We start from the raw sequence: 19,823 nt of genomic DNA, 5'->3' as shown, positions 1-19,823 counted from the left end.
ATATTTTTAAATTAATTTTATTTAAAATTTAATAATAATTATGATTTCAAATTTATAAAATTATTTATAAATTTAAATAATAAAAAATTATAGTTTTTTTAGTTTTACTAATGTAATAAGAACACAAAACTTATGACCATCATATTAAACTCTTTTTATTTTAGTATTTATTATAAATTAAGATTAATTACTCATATTAAATTTCCTTATTACCATGGACTTACAACCTTTCCAACTTTGCAACACAAACTATCCAAATCCAATTATGCGAGCTGGACTCTGAAATAAATGCATTGAAACCCATTTCATTTCAACCTCATCACCAATTTAATTTAAAATTTTGACTTCGTAACTTCCGCCAATTCAATTACAGAGGGACTTGTATTACAATCTGAACGATGACTACCAACAATTTGTTGCTGGTTATCACGTTACTTGTAACAATCCTGAGCTGCAGGGTCAATGGTGAAGATAAGCAGGTAGTAATTTCACAAGTTCTGTATTTTCTGGACAAACTCGAATTTGCAGCATGTAAGATTTGTGCATTTTGTTTATTTTGTGTGACATTCTGCAGGTATACATTGTTTACATGGGCGGCTCCCGTGACGGTGGAAAGGCTTCCGTAGTTAGCAGCTATGTGTCCCTGCTGTCCTCTGTGATAGGAAGGTAAGGCGCGGTTTTAATCGTGGCACCAGTGTGATTCAACAGTACTGTTTTTACAATTTTTCAGTTCTAACATTATCTTCCGATGGCTTGCAGTCGCAAGGATGCAGAGTCATCGCTCGTCTATGGCTATAGACATGCTTTCGCAGGCTTCTCTGCAGTTATTTCCAAAAAGCAAGCATCTGCTATTTCTGGTATACCATTAAATTACGTCCTGGTTTTGTACCGTTAATGGATTGGATATTGGGAATTGTCTACGGAGGTGGAGGAATTGCCCGGAAGGTTAAAAGTGGTTGGAATTCGGGCAAAAAATTTCAAAAAATTTTGTGGTGGTTTTGATGGTGGAAATAGATTAGCACCATCACAAACTTATAACACACTTAAAATTTTTAAATTTAACAACTATAACTTGGATTTACAAAAATCCTTGCCAAATTTTCTCTAAATATGACCGGAATTTCCATAACTTTCCGAGCCATTCCTCCACTAGTTAGACTACGGCTACTGTATAGAATACGAGCCATTCCTCCACTAGTTAGACTACGGCTACTGTATAGAATATGTTTGAATGTGATTATATTGTACTTGATGGTTCGGACTGGTTCGATCAGAAAACGCTGGGGTCGTATCAGTTTTCCCAGATCCGTTGCTCAAGCTGCACACGACGCGTAGCTGGGACTTCCTGCAATCTGAATCCGGCTTGCCGCGGCTTGCCGAGACCTTCTTACAATATTACAGGAGACTCCATAATTGGCCTGCTGGATACAGGTTGTATATAGAATATATTTTTTACTTTAGTCAAAGTTTTGAATTCAGTTTACGCGTAGCTGGGACTTCCTGCAATCTGAATCCGGCTTGCCGAGACCTTCTTACAATATTACAGGAGACTCCATAATTGGCCTGCTGGATACAGGTTGTATATAGAATATATTTTTTAGTTTAGTCAAAGTTTTGAATTCAGTTTTGGTGAAATCAAAATATTAGCGGACCTATCCGGGTTCATTCGGGACGAACTGCTTTTATGGTTTTCTTTTTTCTATGATTAATGCGTTTAGTTCGAAGTGGAGAATGTGTTTTGCTTCCTTGAAAGACGCTAATAACATGGCTCATGCGCACAGGCGTCTGGCCTGAATCACTAAGCTTCAACGATGCCGGGATTGGTCCGGTTCCTTCTCGGTGGAAAGGAGTATGCGCTGGAGGAAGGGATTTCAAGTGCAATAGGTATGTAATTCTTCATCTGGTAGTTACTTAACTCTCACTTAACTTTTCCCATCCACCATTAATCTAAGGGGCAGGAAGAGAAGATTTTAGATCAAGTAAATGTCATTTGAAATATTCCTAGTTCAGATTCTTTCTTCAACTCAATATGATCTTCAGATCTGGGTTTTCTTTCTTCGGCCCGACCTCAATTTTATTGGTATGTATTAAAAACCTTAATCAAATTATTCCATTACACTTCAAATACTTTGCAGTCTAGATCAATTTCCCTCCATTTCCATTTAATGAATGTTTCTTCCAATATGCCGTCTTAATAGGTCAATGTTAAAGATGAATCTAGTCTCATTTATAGCAACATTCCATGCAGAAGACTAACTATTTCTTATATCTGGTCATGATGTATAAACAGAAAAATCATCGGAACACGCTTTTACAATACAACTAGCGGTGAAGGATCAGGGAACCATGCATCGTCATCGAGAGACGACAACGGGCATGGAACACACACAGCCTCAACTGCAGGGGGTAGTGTGGTGGCGGAAGCCAACTACTATGGAATTGCCAACGGATCTGCAAGAGGAGGATCTCCCACCTCCAGAATCGCAGTCTACAAAGTCTGCTCTGCTCAGGGCCGTTGTCAGGGATCCGCCATTCTAGTGGCACTGGACGATGCTGTGCACGATGGAGTGGATGTGATATCCATGTCATTTGGATTCCCTTTGAACTTCCAAACAGATTTCCTCTCCGACCCAATATCGATAGGAGCATTTCACGCGTTCCAGAAAGGAATACTGGTGGTATGCTCTGGGGGCAACGACGGGCCCGGGTTAGGCACAGTGGTGAACACCGCTCCCTGGATTGTGACGGTCGCTGCAACGACGATTGACAGAGATTTGGAATCAGACGTAATTTTGGGTAATGGGAAAATAATCAAGGTAAGTAATTGCAGGCAACGTTTTACAATTAGAATTTCTGGGTTTAGGCCAGAGATTAACACAGTGTGGCAGGGGGGAGCCATAAATTTTTCTAACCTTACCCGTTCGGAGCTGCTTCCTATTGTCAACGGAAATGTAAGGTAATCCATTTTCCACATTTCACCCCATGTTGTTTAGATAAGCGGATCCGAAATTATCAAATTCCGTGAAGTGGTCATTTATAATTAAATTAAGTCACAAATATTTTAATTTTGAATTAAACATTAAATTTTATGAAAGTAAAATGTTTGTACCCAAAAAAATTAAGAGTGACATTTGTATCTTTAATAATGAGTTATAAATTTTGAAAAGTAATTAAATTATAAATTTATTTTAAATAATAATAATTAATATAAAAAAATTAATATGTAACCAGATTTTTAATTATGGAGATTTAGATTATTATTTTAATTAGTTTTTGTTACAAAATTATGGGTTAATATTATGATTTATTAATATCAAATACTCAAAAAACTATAACTAATTTTATATAACACTAGTTCATATAACATTTTTGTAATTAAGTAATTTAATTAAAAATAAATAAATATACAACTCTTTTAAAATAAATCTTAATTTGTTATTATGTATATTACTAAAAACTAATTTTAAAATATTCCATTAAAAATAAATTCTTAACATTTTCATAATAATTATTAATACTTAAAATAAAATTTTAAAATCCAACCTAATTAATTTCAATATAAAATATTTTAAAATAAACTATAAATTTAATATTTGAATTTCTTTCAGCTATGTAGGTATGAAATACCAGAAAATTTTAGTATTTCTTTCATTGATGTCGGCGTGAAATACCAGATTGAAATAAATTTAAATGTAAAACTAAAATAAACTAAAACTAATTTAATGAGAAGAAGGTAGATTTAAATTTATTTAAATGTAAAATAAAAATAAAATCCAATTAATTTAATGAAATGAAGGTAGATTTAACTGTACGATTAAATCCCGAGTTAAAACAAAGTTAAAATTTTTAAATAATTTTATTAATTTTGTTAGAAACTTTATCTACAATTAAATCAGAGTTAAAACTAACCTAAAATACATGAGCGAGAAGATGATTGTAATTGCTGTGGCTGCTAGCGGTGGTTGTGGTTTTGGATCTTTGATTCCGGCAAAAGTAAGAGGAGCAATCGTGGTATGTTCAACCGAAGATACGAAGATAAAGACAGTCCACAGCGCAGCGGCCAGAGGGTTGGTTCTCATCGACGATTATATCAGAGCTGTAGCTTACGATTATGGCACGTTTCCCTTAACAGCAGTCAGCACTGAAGATGGATCGCGGATTAGATCTTATATAAAATCTGAACGTTAATGTACCTCTGGATCCTTCGCAATCCATTTTCTACCTTGTGGATCTTTTAATGGTTTGCCCTCGTATTTAGCTCCGAATATTTGTGTGGATGTCTCAGAAATCCTGTAGCAACAATTCTCAGTACTGTAACAGTCTTGAATTACAAGCCCGCACCAGTCGTTGCCGAATTCTCGTCGAGGGGTCCCGGATTATTCACTCAAAGCCTCCTCAAGGTTGAACTTCAATTCAATCGTTCCCTGAAAATAAGCGTCGTATGTTACATGATAATATTAGAAAACTAATAAACTTAAACAGCGATTCTACATGTGGAAAGAACTGAAAAGAATCACTGAAACTTAATGCCCAGGGATACGAGTTACCTCCAGCCATTGGTGAAACTGTTGATGCAATTTCCTTCTGAAACACCACGCTCCAGCTGCGCATGCAAAAAGAAAAGAAGACAACTAATCTGAAGGCACTTCCAAGCTCTTCTATCTCAGCTAGATGGTGTAAAACTGAAGGGGATTGAGATGCAAGCTTGGGGACCAAACAGATGAATTTATAGCTAAGCTTCCATCAAGCTTTTGATAGCTATGTGTCAGATGTCCCACAGATCAAGGCAGAGAACTCCAGATGGGAGTAATGGACCACTTCAGTAGCTCCTAACAATAAATTTATTAGTTGTAGTTGATTTCCTTAACTTAAGGAAACTACTGCAGTTGGTTTCCATAAGTTAAGGAAAGACTGCAGTTTAAATTCCATAATTTTAGGCAGCAATTTTGCATAAACGAATGGAGCTTAACATTCTCCCACTTGGTCCATACTTCCAAACTTAATGTCTCAACTTAAAAACCATTGATAATCTGTATTAAGTAATAGATACATGAATCATGGCGATAAGTCCTCTAATGACGAGTATTATCTTCCGTGTATTACTATGTATTTATTCTTATTATAATTTATGTGGCAACAATTTCTTAATGAATAAACCCTATGTTTATTCTTGGTCCTTCTTAAATGAATTTTCTCAAATCAACTTAAGGTGCACATAAATATGAGAAAAAACATCACAATAATTAAGAATTTCATTAACATTGTCCATACAATGAAAAACTGCATAATGGAACCAAGTCCCATATTCAATACATGATCCTTGAATTTAAACGGTGGCATGCCCTTGGTCAAAGGATCAGTGATCATTAACTCAGTGCTAACGTGCTCAATGACCACTTTCTTTTCTTTAACACGTTCCCTTATAGTTAAATACTTAATGTCGATGTGTTTATTTCGACTCCCACTTTTTAGCCATAAAACCAGCAGCTGAATTATCACAATATATTCTCAATGGCTTAGAGATAGAATCCATAATTCTAAGCCCAGAAATGAAATTCTTAAGCCATACACCATGTAAAGCAGCCTCAAACAGGATATACATAAGCATGTAGTCTTTGGTCCCTTGAAGGTACCTCATTACTTTCTTTGCAGCTCTCCAGTGGTCTAAACCTGGATCACTCTGACATCGTCCCAACATTCCCAATGGGAGCTACACTTGGTGAACAATCCTTCATCCGAAATTTCTCTAAAATTTTATTAATATAGGTTTCCTGTGACAGACCCAAGATGCCTCGAAATCTGTCTCTATGGATCTTAATGCCAATAACATAAGATGCCTCACCTATATCCTTCATATCAAAACTTTTAGAGAGGAATTGTCTCACCTCATGTAGCAAACCCTTATCATTGGTTGCTAGCAAAAAGGTCATCCACATATAAAACAAGAAAACAAATTTTACTCCCACTAACCTTCAGGTATATACATTGATCCATAATGTTTTCTAAAAAACCAAAAGAAGAAATTACATTATGGAATTTCAAATACCATTGGCAGGATGCTTGTTTTAAACCATATAATGACTTCTTGAGCTTGCAAACCAATTGCTCACCATGACTAGAGGGGAATCAATGAAGATGTGTTATTAATGAAGAAGTGTTGTCAATCATTAATGACGAAGTGTTATTAATGAAGAAGTGTTAATAACCATCATCTTTTAGTGCCAGTGTGAACATGCATTGAATCATATGTGACATTGTTTTGTAAATTAATGCAGTAAAGACCATTAGACAAAATACCATTCCCAACATAATCAGATTTATAGAATAGACTGAAAGATTCTTTTCTGAAAAGTTTAAGGAATATCCAAAAGGTACAAGCCTTGAAACTGAGATCAAGTTTCTAGAGAAACTTGGAACATAAAAAGTCTTTTCTAACTCCAAAACAAAACCACTACTTAAAGCTAAATAACATGTTCCTATAGCTTCCACATGCGAGCCCATCTTGTTTCCTGATAAGATGCTTTGCTCACTTCCCACTGGCTTCCTTAGGTTCTGCAAACCCTGCAAGGAATTCAAAATGTGAATTGTCGATCCAGAATCAATCCACCATGTGTTAATATCAACGTTAACCATATTAGATTCATAACAAACAAACGAGATTAAATTACTTTTGTCTGCAAGCCATTTCTGATATTTGGCGCATTCCTTCTTTATGTGTCCCTTCTTCTTACAGAAAAAACACTTGGAAACCTTCTTGATATCAGCTTGGGGAGGTGCTTTACCTTTCCCTTTCCAATTGGCTTGAGATTTGCCCTTTCCACGCGTTGCCAGCATTGCACTCTCTCCCAGTTCCATCACCAGTCTCTCTTCCTCTTGAACACACATGGTCATGAGTTCATTAATTGACCATTTATCCTTATGTGTGTTGTATGAGATTTTGAAAGGTCCATATTGGTGCGGAAGGGTGTTCAGGATGTAGTGCACTAGGAAGGACTCCGATATTTCAACCTCGAGTTTCTTCAATTGAGCCACAGTGTCCCTCATCTGCATGATGTGCTCGCGCACACCTTTCACACTGGTGAGCCTTAGGGACGAGAACTTCATGATTAGGGTGCTTGCTAGTGCCTTGTCTGAAGAGACGAATTGTTCATCAATGGCCTTCAACAAGTCTCGGACCTTATCATGCTGATCAACGGAACCTCGAATACCAGCTGAAATTTTGGTCTTAATGAACATCATGCTTAGACGATTGGATCGCTCCCATCGTTCATAAAGCGCGACGTCCGCTGCAGTGCTGGTATTAGTGAGTGTCGATGGTTCATCTTTCCTGATAGCATAATCTATGTCCATCCACCCTAAATGAAGGAGAATTCTCTCCTTCCAAATCTTGTAGTTATCTCCCTTAAGTTCGGGAATGTCACAAGGAATTTCAGAGAAATTTGCAGGTTGTACTGTTGCATCAAAAGGATCACATGCTTATGTTAAAATTGAGGCTTAATAACTTTCATGTTTTACCAATGTAAATCATGCAAAAAAATTGAATCAAATGACATGAAAATTGCCTGTGGGCTAAATTTTCAATTCAAACAGACTCAATAAAACTTTATGAACTTTCATGTTTTACCAATGTAAAACATGCTAAAAAGAATTGAATCAAATGACATGAAAATTGCCTGTGGGCTAAATTTTCAATTCAAACAGACTCTAAAACTTTATGAACTTTCATGTTTTACCAATGCAAAACATGCAAAAAAGAATTGAATCAAATGACATGAAAATTGCTTGTGGGCTAAATTTTCAATTCAAACAGACTCAATAAAACTTTATGAACTTTCATGTTTTACCAATGTAAAACATGCTAAAAAGAATTGAACCAAATCACATGAAAATTGCCTGTGGGCTAAATTTTCAATTCAAACAGATTCAATAAAACTTTATGATAATGTTAAAAAGAATTGAATCAAATGACATGAAAATTTCTTGTGGGCTAAATTTTCAATTCAAACAGATTCAATAAAACTTTATGATAAAACTTATTAATTCATAACTCCTGTGGGTAGGTTATGAAATTTTATCCTAATTAATCACATAAATATAATAAAAATTCCTGTGGGATAAGATTTATTATATTCAGTGTAATTAATTACAATTTAATGTCTAAATAATCTTTATGTGATCTTGCCAATTAATATATAATTTTATTTAATTAAAGATGCTGTGGCTATTCTCTAATTAATTAAAATCATATGGATCACTAGACATTATTTTGTTGCATAAACAAAACTTAACCAGAGAGAAAAATAATGTTTACTGAAAGGAGTAAGTCAAAATGACATTTTAATAAACTCCATATAACTGTAATATTTTTCCAGCAAAATCAAATTTACATTCCTTAGTCTAACTGTCCCATAATTTATTTAAGACTAATTCTTAAATTAATTACAAAAATGGGCTCTAAAAAGTTATAATTATTTCTTTAAATAATTTGCAAAAACTGCAAATTTGAAATAATTTGAAACAAAAGACTAAACCATTTCAAATATTGAAATATTGAAATATTTAAGAATGCATAAACTATTTCCTTTAACATGACTCATATAAAAAAGAATAGACTTCACAAAACATTTCATGTTCATACCTGAGACTTTGTGGAGAGCCTTTATGTCATGAATGTTCTTGAATGAATCAGGTCATATATTGACCTTTCCATTTACTTTAAATATACATTTATAAAATCATCTAAAGTTATATAACCAAAATATATATAACCAAAGTTATAACCGAAATATATCTAAGTTTCCAAAATTATAACCAAAATACCGTGTAACGAGCATTTTGCCCGTTAAATCAAATTCTAATCCTCATAGGCATAACATAATTACGGGTCGAATCTCATTCTTCCCTTAACAATATTATCGGTGATGGCAACTGTAAGTTTGAAGCTCTCATGATATCTCCTATAAAAATTCTATATTTATTAGATGCCATATTTATTAGTTTGCAACAATGATTCTGCACATTACAAGCTTCATTGTTCCTGGTTTCCTTCAATTTAAATATTATCAATGAGATAGCCGTGTTATGTGCTCATGCTTTTCAAAGCAAAAGGCAAATTTATTACATAAATGCAGCACATATTCATATGTTTATATTTAGACATGTTCCCATAACTTAAATATGCAGGCTGTGTAGAAATTGCTTAGAGGAGTATTTCCATTTAATATTATTTAAAATGAATTTCACGTTTTTATTTAAAACAAACCAAACAATATGGTATATCATCAAAAGTAAAAAGAGTTTATACAAACCTAACTCTTATAATCACTCAACGTAGTTATATAATTATGAATTTAATAATTATATTATTTTATGGAGCCCACTTTGGGATCCTTGAGTTAGTTGCGTGAATCATTACTCAAAAGAAAACGTGTGTTTCAGTGGGGAACGGTTTGTCCGAACTTGAGTTTCGATTCTTTTATTCCCACACGAAACCCTTTGTTTCAACTATGCGTAGACAACCATGTAACTCCATTAATCCTACCCTGTTAAAGGTTAACAACTACCAGAGAATCAATTTACTCCATTACGGGAATCAATTTAATGACCATAGTCAGTACACCCATCTGCGAATGCAAAATTAGCAATGCGCCTTTATATTGCAATCACAGCAAGATTATATGATAACAAGACCACCATTGTGTCAGATGTATTTCAAATACACCCATCACAAATGCGGATCGCTTCTGTAAGTACGGTAAATGACTGATGAAAATAAAAGGCAATACAAGATTCTCTGAAGAGAGATCTGTAGGGTCTCTGCATCAGATTATTTTCAGTGAAATTGCGCGAAATGCAATTATTCGCATTAGGGTATTGTAGTTCCACATAGGATAGGATTATGTGCATTTTATTGACATAAATATTATTTTCCCCAACATGCATTACAAATCAGATTCCAAATATATGCAACAAAAGCTAACTATGCAGCCAATCGCAGAAAAGAAGATCTGTACGCAAGCTATAGACTTCATTTCCAAACCCACAAAAAACATGCCAAAGTAGAGGCGTTAGATCAATCAAGCTATCTATGGCCACTCACTCTACCCTGCTACGGCTGGACAGATTAAATTAAAATAGCTTCTCAGCTGTATTATAAAAGACATTATAAGGGCGAATGGCACGAATCCGGGGTCGAGCAACAAAATGAAGCCATACAATAAAATGCAAGTCGAAAAGCAAGCAGAACTCATGCATGTCGTTCTTGCTCTCCAACGTTTTGGGCAGGACAAGGGATGCAGGACGTGGAGTTTGAGGGTTTCTAAACAGCGCAAGGCCGGAACCCTCTGAGAACGACATGCATATACTGAAAATGACTGTTATGCTTAATAGGCCATGCCCAAAATTAAGAATTCGTTTCTTGGCCAACACACAGCAAGGCAGAGGTAAAAGTGCTCTGATACCAAATGTTAGAAAACTAATAAACTTAAACAGTGATTCTACATGCGGAAAGAACTGAAAAGAATCACTGAAACTTAATGCCCAGGGATACGAGTTACCTCCAGCCATTGGTGAAACTGTTGATGCAATTTCCTTCTGAAACACCATGCTCCAGCTGCGCATGCAAAAAGGAAAGAAGACAACTAATCTGAAGGCACTTCCAAGCTCTGCTATCTCAGCTAGATGGTGTAAAACTTAAGGGGATTGAGATGCAAGCTTGGGGACCAAACAGATGAATTTATAGCTAAGCTTCCATCAAGCTTCTGATAGCTATGTGTCAGATGTCCCACAGATCAAGGCAAAGAACTCCAGATGGGAGTAATGGACCACTTTAGTAGCTCCTAACAATAAATTTATTAGCTGTAGTTGATTTCCTTAACTTAAGGAAACTACTGCAGTTGGTTTCCATAAGTTAAGGAAAGATTGCAGTTTAAATTCCATAATTTTAGGCAGCAATTTTGCATAAACTAATGGAGCTTAACAGATAATTGTGGGTTTTGCTGTAGCCAGACATAGGCGCGTCGGGCGTGGATATCCTCGCAAGTTGGATACCTGCTAACGCTTCTGGGGATATTCCGCCTGGACAAAAGCCGTCGAACTTCGCAGTGGTGTCTGGAACATCCATGGCTGCTCCTCACGTGAGCGGGACAGCGGCACTCTTGAAAGCTGTACATCCCACTTGGAGCACGGCTGCCATCAGGTCGGCCATCATCACCACTGGTAAGACTCTAGCAGAAGTCATTGATGTCACGATTTCAAACTGGGGTAGCATATATTCTATAGTATTTCAAATGAATATTTGATTGAATAAACATTGTAGTGAATCTGAAGGAGTTGTCTATAATGCGATTTTTGTTGGAATATTAATTCCAACTGCAGGCACCGTGGACGCAGCATGGACAGCAACGGCAGGGAAGCCTTCAGCCGGATTCTGCCATAAACTCAGCCAGCACGCAGCAACGAAACTGCTCGGCAAAACCACTTGACTTTTCGGACCTCCTTTTGGTGCGAAGTTGTTTCCGGACAGTCGAGTCCCATCCAGTGAAATTTCTCCACGCGTCCAGGACTTTTTGCAAAACCACCTGCCATATCGGGACGTAAAGTTCGGTAACAAGGGGCCTTCCGATATTCATTCTAGCCGTCCAATGGGGTTCTTCGTTCTCCGCCGTCCATCGTTTAAACATGCACTCGAAGCTGCATTAAATACTTGCGTGGAGTAAAGTCGAAGTTTGGTTGACCGCCGGTAAAGAAATTCAATGCTTTAATTGTGTGTATTGGTAAGAGTCTTTACTTTTAATTTTTTTTTATAAGTCGGAAGTATGGGCATATGCTCTTACGTATTATATTTTTTTTTGTATGGCATACATATTATATATGTTAAGTTTTTGTTGCGTTGACCATTGAGAAACGAAGCAGCAGCGAAAACGAAGGTTTTTGCACAGCAGTGCAACCTAAGAAAAACAAGGGGGAGCGGGGAGCGGATAAGTTTAAGAGATGTAATACTTTACATTTCGCACATGGAAGGAAATCAGAGCAGGCGCCAGCAAAAGAAAACAAGGTTATTGCACAGCAGCGCATAAAGACAGAACAGAGGGAAGCGCATATGTTTTGGTAGAAAGTTTTTATATGCGTTGTTTTTTTATGAAGCAGGGAGTATATACATTGCACAGCAGTGCGAGGAGTGTGAGCACATAATGCTTTTTTATTATTACTGCACATGTAAAAATTTGTTTTATAGCAGTATGAGTAAAACAGTTTTCACACTAGTAAATGTAAAAGGGTTTTACAGCAGTAAATGAAAATGGGTTTTTACACACCAGCAGTGTAAATTCTCAGGAGGAGACAGAGTTTTATTTTTGTTGGCTAAATGTATTTTTGGTGAATCTCTCTCAGTAAAAGAGGATGAATATGTATCAGGCATTATATTTTAATGAATACAAATATCTTTGTGTGGGTGTGTAATACTCTGTTCTCAAGAAAAAAAATTTAAGCTTCCCTGTGCAAAAGATCCTGTGGAAAGAAGGAAACAGAGCATTGCCTCTATGTGTTTAGTTTGTTTGTTTTTGGGATTTTACCAGAAAAAATCCCAATAGTGGTATCAGAGTAGGCTTAGGCTCTTTGAAGGTGTTCAAGACACTGAAGAAAGGAGTTCTTTTGCTGCAACAACTTCTCCAGCAGAGTGAAGTCTCAGGCAAAAGGATTCAGGTATTTCTCAAATTAATTTTCTGTGTTGCTATTGAAGAAACAGTGAGTCATTTTAAAAACACAGTCAAGTATTTTAAAAATAGTCAAGAATGACAAGGTCAAAGAAGAAAGCCTCCAATCCTCCTAAGGTTGTGTCTCCCTCTACTACTAAAACATAAGATAATCTATTTTAAAGCATTCTATTTGAGGCTTCAAAGTTTAATGGAAATTTTGATATGTGAGAAATAAAAATGAGGACTGTCTTACAGTCTCAAGGGATTGAAATTTGGCAATCAGTGATTGATGATAGCAAGATGGATAGAGAATCCAAGGAGTATAATTCACAAGCAAAAAAAATAATCTTGGATGGACTGCCTGATTCTGTAAAGAAGAATCTAGGAAAATATTCATCAGCAAAGGATATATGGGACAGACTTCATAACCTTGATGCAAAGGGAGCACTGACCATGACCATCAATCAAGAAGAAAATTCTGAACCCATCATAGAAGCTGAAAGTGAGAAGATTGACCTCATCAAACTTCAAGTAAAAGAAAGGGATGAAGAGCTTGCCAAGCTTAAGAAGGAACTTGATCAAAGCAAGAGGAAGCATCATGAAGAAGTCATCTCCATGACAAATCAGTTGAATAAAGTAAAAAAGCAGGAAGATATCTTGTCAAATCAACTTGAACAAAGGCACAAGAGAGTGAACAAACTTGTAGAAGAGATTGGATAGTACAAGGCAGAGGTCTCCTCCCTTAAGTCTAAACTACAAGAAGCCAGGAAGCAGGCACAAGAAGCTGAAAAGAAAATGGAGAGCAGTCAAGCGGAAATCTCTAAAATGAAGACAGATATTATCTCCCTTAAAATAGTAGCAACTGAAGCTACTCGTAGCAAAGAAGAAATTGAGGAACAACTTGCAAAGAAGAATAATGAGTGTGAAAGATTGGAAGAAGAGATTGTCCTCCTCAGGAAAAAGGTTGAAGGGATGAACAAAATCATGAAGAGCTCTCAAGCCTTGGATGACATGCTCAGCTATCACAGATCTCATTCTGATAAATTAGGACTCGGGTATGTAGGTGAACCTTCAAACAAGAATGAATATGCTTTAAGCAAAGGAGATGTGAAAAAGCCAGAAAAAAATTGTGATGCTCCTAGTTCCAGCAAAGGCAAGGAGAAAGATCATGGGTACAATAGAAGAAATCCTACTCCAGCAGAAAACCAGCTCCAAGAAGAAATGTAGCTGATGTCAAAGAGGCAAGAGGCGATGGTTATCATCAAAGGATCTCAAGGCAATAAGGCTTCAGAAGTACATCAAGAAAACCTCCATCTCCCAGGTACCAAAGTTCATTTTTTGGCTATTGCTATTCTTGTTCAAACTTTGGTCATATGGTAAAAGACTGTAGAGCATTTCATAGAGATAGATGTTGTAGTCTCAGACAACATTCAAGAAATAATTTTACAAGAAGAAATCATGAAATCTTATTCATGAACAATGTAGAATGCTTCAAGTGTCATAACATTGGGCATATGGCACATGATTGTAACTTAACATGGGCACCTACGCAAGCTAGACCCATGCAAAAGAAGAAAGTTACACAAGTATGGAGAAGGAAGGAAATACAGTATGAAAGCCCCTTGAGCTCCCCAGTCGATCTAAGTTTCTTTTGAGAAAACTTTGCTGAAAGAAGATGATGCATACAGTTAAGGGGAGCTTGTAATTATTGATCATTATTGCTGAACTGTTTTAACAGTCATTCTTTGATGAAGATCTTGTTATAGGGGAGAGATATGGAATTAAATCTGCCATAAAAGCAGAGAAGAAAAGTCTGCAGGGCATGGAGACTGCGTGGAGGATGTATTGCAGCGCAGCAGAGCGCAAATGAAATCTTTTTGTTAATCCCTCTGAAATGTAATACGCAACGGTGTTGAAAAATGTAATGTTTTTGCTTTGTTTTTTATCACATATGCAATGCAATATGCACAGAAGTGCGGAGAAGAAAAAGGGGCAGCGTTGAAATGTGAAGTGCAGCAGCGCGGTGAAAAGAAATGTTTTTACGCACAGCAGTGCGAATGTAAGTGCAGTGAAGTTTTTTGGTTATTGTCCTTTTTGAAAACAAAAGGAAGAAAAACATGCAGCAGTGTGCAGAAGTGAAATTTTTTTTGTGGTAATGAGAAGAGGGCAAAACGCAGCAAAGCTTAAATGCCCAGTGTTTGAGAATGCAGTGAAATTAAACACACAACAGAGTGAGTGTAATATGCAGCAGATGGAAATTTTTTTTGGAAGTGATGAAACGCACAGCAGTGCGAAGAAGTAAAAGAAAGGGAAACATGTGCAGCGCAGTGTAATTTTTTTTGCTGAGACAAAGAATGAAATGCACAGCAGTGCAGTCAGTTTTTTTTACAGTAAGTGTGAAAATTTGTAAGCTGGGACAGAGTAATTGTTCCAGAAGAGACAGAGTATTTTGTTTTTGAAAAATGCACAGCAGTGCAGACACAGCAGTGCTTCAGCAGTGTTAATTTTGAAGACAGAGAGCAGAGTAGACGCAGCAGCGTAGAGGAGCGCAGAAAAGGAAAAATGCACAGCAGTGCAGATATGGATTGTAATGTAAGTTTTGTGGTTGTCTGTTGAGAGAGAAGGTAGAAGCGCAGCAACGCATATGAATGCAGTTTTTGTTGTTTGCATCTGAAATGCAAGTGAGACACAGCAGCAGTGCGATTGTAATCAATGAAGGGGAGCAGGCAGCAGCGTGAAGTTTTGGTTGTTGTTCATTGTGAAAACAACAGGAAGGGAATGCGCAGTAGCGCAAGTGAAATGTAATGCAAAGAAAACACAACAGCGTGAAATCTTTGCAGTTGTTCTGTTGAGAAAACAAAAGGCAATACGCTGCAGCGCGTATGTGCTAAATGAATGTAAGAGACAGATTGAAGTGCCTCTGAAGAAGGCATGTTGGAGAATCCCTCTGTCAAGAGGAAGATGCTTTTCAGCATATACTGGTGAATCCCTCTGTCAAGAGGAAGGTGCTCTTCAGCACAGTCTCAGGTGAATCCCTCTGTTAAGAGGAAGACTCTTTTGATTGGTTGTGTAACTGCATCTGAAGCAGTTGGTGAATCCCTCTATGTGAGGAAGATGTTCTTGTAACAGCAGTTGAAATTAAGGGGGAGTGTTGGAATATTAATTCCAACTGCAGGCACCGTGGACGCAGCATGGACAACGACAGCAGGGAAGTCTTAAGCCGAATTCTGCCATCAACTCAGCTAGCACGCAACAACGAAACTGCTCAGCAAAACCACTTGACTTTTCGGACCGCCTTTTGGTGTGAGGTTGTTTCCGGACGGCCGAGTCCGATCCAGTGAAATTTCTCCACGCGTCCAGCACTTTTTGCAAAACCACCTGCCATATCGGGACGTAAAGTTCGGTAACAAGGGGCCTTCCGATATTCATTCCAGCCGTCCGATGGGGTTCTTCGTTCTCCGCCGTCCATCGTTTAAACATGCACTCGAAGCTGCATTAAATACTTGCGTGGAGTAAAGTTGAAGTTTGGTTGACCGCCGGTAAAGAAATTCAATGCTTTAATTGTGTCCGTAGAAGTATTGGTAAGAGTCTTTAGTTTTAATTTTTTTTATAAGTCGGAGGTATGGGCATATGCTCTTACGTATTATATTTTTTTTGTATGGCATACATATTATATATGTTAAGTTTTTGTTGCGTTGACCATTGAGAAACGAAGCAGCAGTGAAAACCAAGGTTTTTACACAGCAGTGCAAGCTAAGAAAAACAAGGAGGAGCGCATAAGTTTAAGAGATGTAATACTTTACATTTCACACATGGGATGAAATCAGAGCAGGCGGCAGCAAAAGAAAACAAGTTTATTGCACAGAAGTGCATAAAGACAGAACAGAGGGAAGTGCATATGTTTTGGTAGAAAGTTTATATATGCGTTGTTTTTTTTATGAAGCAGGGAGTATATACATTGCACAGCAGTGCGAGGAGTGTGAGCACATAATGTTTTTTTATTATTACTGCATATGTAAAAATTTGTTTTACAACAGTATGAGTAAAATAGTTTTCACACCAGTAAATGTAAAAGGGTTTTACAGCAGTAAATGAAAATGGGTTTTTACACACCAGTAGTGTAAATTCTCAGGAGGAGACATAGTTTTATTTTTGTTGGCTGAATGTATTTTTGGTGAATCCCTCTCAGTAAAAGAGGATGAATATGTATCAGGCATTATATTTTAATGAACACAAATCTCTTTGTGTGGGTGTGTAATACTCTGTTCTCAAGAAAAAAAAATTAAGCTTCCCTGTGCAAAAGATCCTGTGGAGAGAAGGAAACAGAGCATTGCCTCTGTGTGTTCAGTTTGTTTGTTTTTGGGATTTTAAGAGAAAAATCCCCAACAATTTTTTGGAGATTTCGATGACCGAATCTTGTGGAAGCAATTGAGGTTAAATCTTGATTTGTTGCAATTAAAATGGCTTTTTAACTGCATATTTGGATTTAGCACCTTGAAAAACCCTTGGGACCCTTTGATTGTGCAGAAATTAGCTATCAAACTTGGGATTCCAATAAATTACTGCAGATTTTGATCGGAAAAACCCACCGGAAAGACTTTCAAAAAGTCGCACTATAGACAACTGCGAATCTGAACAGGTGGTCTACCACCATAGAAAGCCGGGAATACTGACAAGCTCTGTAATTGAAATGATATTCTTTGCAGCCACTTTCACGAACAATGTGCACAAACCTGTGACAAACAGTTCCAACATACATGCTTCCCCATTCGACTTCGGAGCTGGCCAAGTGAACCCTGCGAGAGCGCTAAATCCAGGCCTCGTTTACGACACAACCGTGCACGACTCCGTGCTGTTCCGTTGCAACTTGGGATATAACACATCATAGATCACTTCCGTGTTGGGCAACCAGAACTTCAGCTGCCCGTCGGATGCCACTGACGCGAAGATCAGCAACTTGAACTATCCCTCAATCACCATCGCGACGTTGAAGTCCGCAAGAACGATCAAGAGAACCCTGACAAACATAGGATCCGCTGCTGATGTGGTGTACAAACTAACCGTAGATTCTCCACAAGGATTAAATGTTAAAGTGTCGCCGAGCCAGCTCGCTTTCTCGCAGAGTTCTGACAAGATAACATTCAATGTAACATTTACCGCCAGCAGACAAGCCAACAAGGGATTTAATTTTGGCTCGTTTACCTGTGCGGATGGAACCCACAACGTCCGGTCTCCCTTTGTCGTTAACATAACTGCCTAGGATGGCAGCAAGTGAACTTCCCTTTGCATCAAACCAGTGCCTGCATATCTTCTTTGCATTCCCCTGTTCGATTGTTTGTTTCTGCTTTGCTCTGCTCTGCTGGATTATAATAACCTCCACCTTGTGGAAATTTTATCATCAAGTTGATAAAGTATTTTGTTTTGGTTTTGCTTTGCTCTTCTCTACCCTGCTGGATTCTAATAATCTCCCTCTGGTAAATTAATAAAAGGGACAAACTTTATATCTAATAAGGCCAGTGTCTCACGATATTACCGTGCGCTGATCACATGCATATATCATTACTCAACATTATTGTGACATTAGTCAACATTATTTTGATAAAGAAATAACACATTCTGGAAATTCCAGTGCCACAAAAGCATTATTGATTTTCTTCCCTAAATAATAAACTTAGATCCTGTCACTATAAATTGAATGACAGTGATTGCGTAGCACACACGTACATTCTCGAACTTTTGCCACAAAGTTGCTTCAAGTTTGGAACACTGAGTCACATAATAATAGTGGGTCATTTCCAATATAGTATTTGTTGCTGAAACATAATTTCAATACAGTTCGGGGTTGAACTACATAATCAACTGATCTATCATTATTTTCTCCCTCAAGTGAATCTAATACGCAGATAATGTGTCTTCACAGCCAGAAAGGGATTCTCCAGATAATCTAGTATACAGATAATGCGTCTTCACAGCCAGAAAGAGACTGAATGGTAAGTGGGAGTATTGCTTTTGGTAACAACTTTTATTACTAGAATTTATTCGCAAGAAATCGTTACTTCACTTCTTGTTGTGGAAAACGTAACACAAAATTTTGGCCATGATCAATCAGCTATTGAGAAATACCAACCACTCTACATAAAGGAAATTTGAAAGCCCAACATTATAGGTTTCAATTCATTTGACTCAAAAGCTATTTCCCATCACCCTGCGGCTTACAAAAAAAAGCACTTGAATAACTGGAAACACGAATCTTTTTCTTTGAATAGCATGATTTCTATGTTTAACATCCTTATCTAAATCATAGTTACCCAATTCCAATTCGGATTCGATTAGATACGAAAAAAATTTGACGGAAAAGATTTGGCATTATACATCAAATACTTAAACTTTTTTTTAATGAACAATTATGATGTAAAAAATCATTAAAATCTTTACATTTTTGTTTACTTATTTCTAATGTTACTTTGACCTTCTCGGTGTTATTTGGGAGCAGGAGCGAAAGCGAAAGCGGGGAGCGGGAGCAAAAACGGGTGCATGGGAGCGACATTTTCAAAATTTCTGTGTTTGGGAACGAATCCAGGAGCGTTTTTTATATAATATATATATATATATATATATATATATATATATATATATATATATATATATATATATATATATATATATATATATATATAGATATATATATTTATTTATATTTTTATATTTTGATACATATATGTCAACAAAAACATGTAGACTAATGAATTAGATATAAAAGACATAAAAAAAACATAGATTGAACCATATAACAACAATCATCTAGAAGTTATAATATTCATCAACCACATCCACAGGTTAGAAACATAGCAACATACAACATATTGAGTCTCATGATTCATCAATCTTAAAGTTTCAAACTTTCAAAATTCGATATATAACATTTATCATCATCAATCACCAAAGTTGTACTTGTAAGTTATGTGTAACCATTACAACAAATAATATCTAACATTAAATGAAATGTTATAAAATGAAATGAAACAACTTTCAACTTTCATGAAGCATCATATTCATAATTCAGTACTAATGAGTTATAATTGCCAAGTTCAAACTTAAATTGTCATATATTGTTTAAAAAAAATCATA

At 36.5% G+C, this 19,823-nt stretch overlaps 1 pseudogene; it reads left to right on the top strand.

Moving 5' to 3' along the window:
• The first annotated feature begins 398 nt into the window (after positions 1-398).
• Positions 399-17,955, top strand: LOC149167195 (CO(2)-response secreted protease-like; annotated as a pseudogene).
• Positions 17,956-19,823: the final 1,868 nt, after the last annotated feature.

The sequence above is a fragment of the Pinus tabuliformis genome, chromosome 5_1 (genome assembly GCF_031772625.1).
Source record: "Pinus tabuliformis cultivar Carrire ecotype Pingquan chromosome 5_1, CPIR1, whole genome shotgun sequence".
NCBI classification, from domain to species: domain Eukaryota; kingdom Viridiplantae; phylum Streptophyta; class Pinopsida; order Pinales; family Pinaceae; genus Pinus; species Pinus tabuliformis.
Note: the sequence above shows the minus strand (reverse complement) of the source record. Positions and strands in the feature narration are given on the sequence as shown.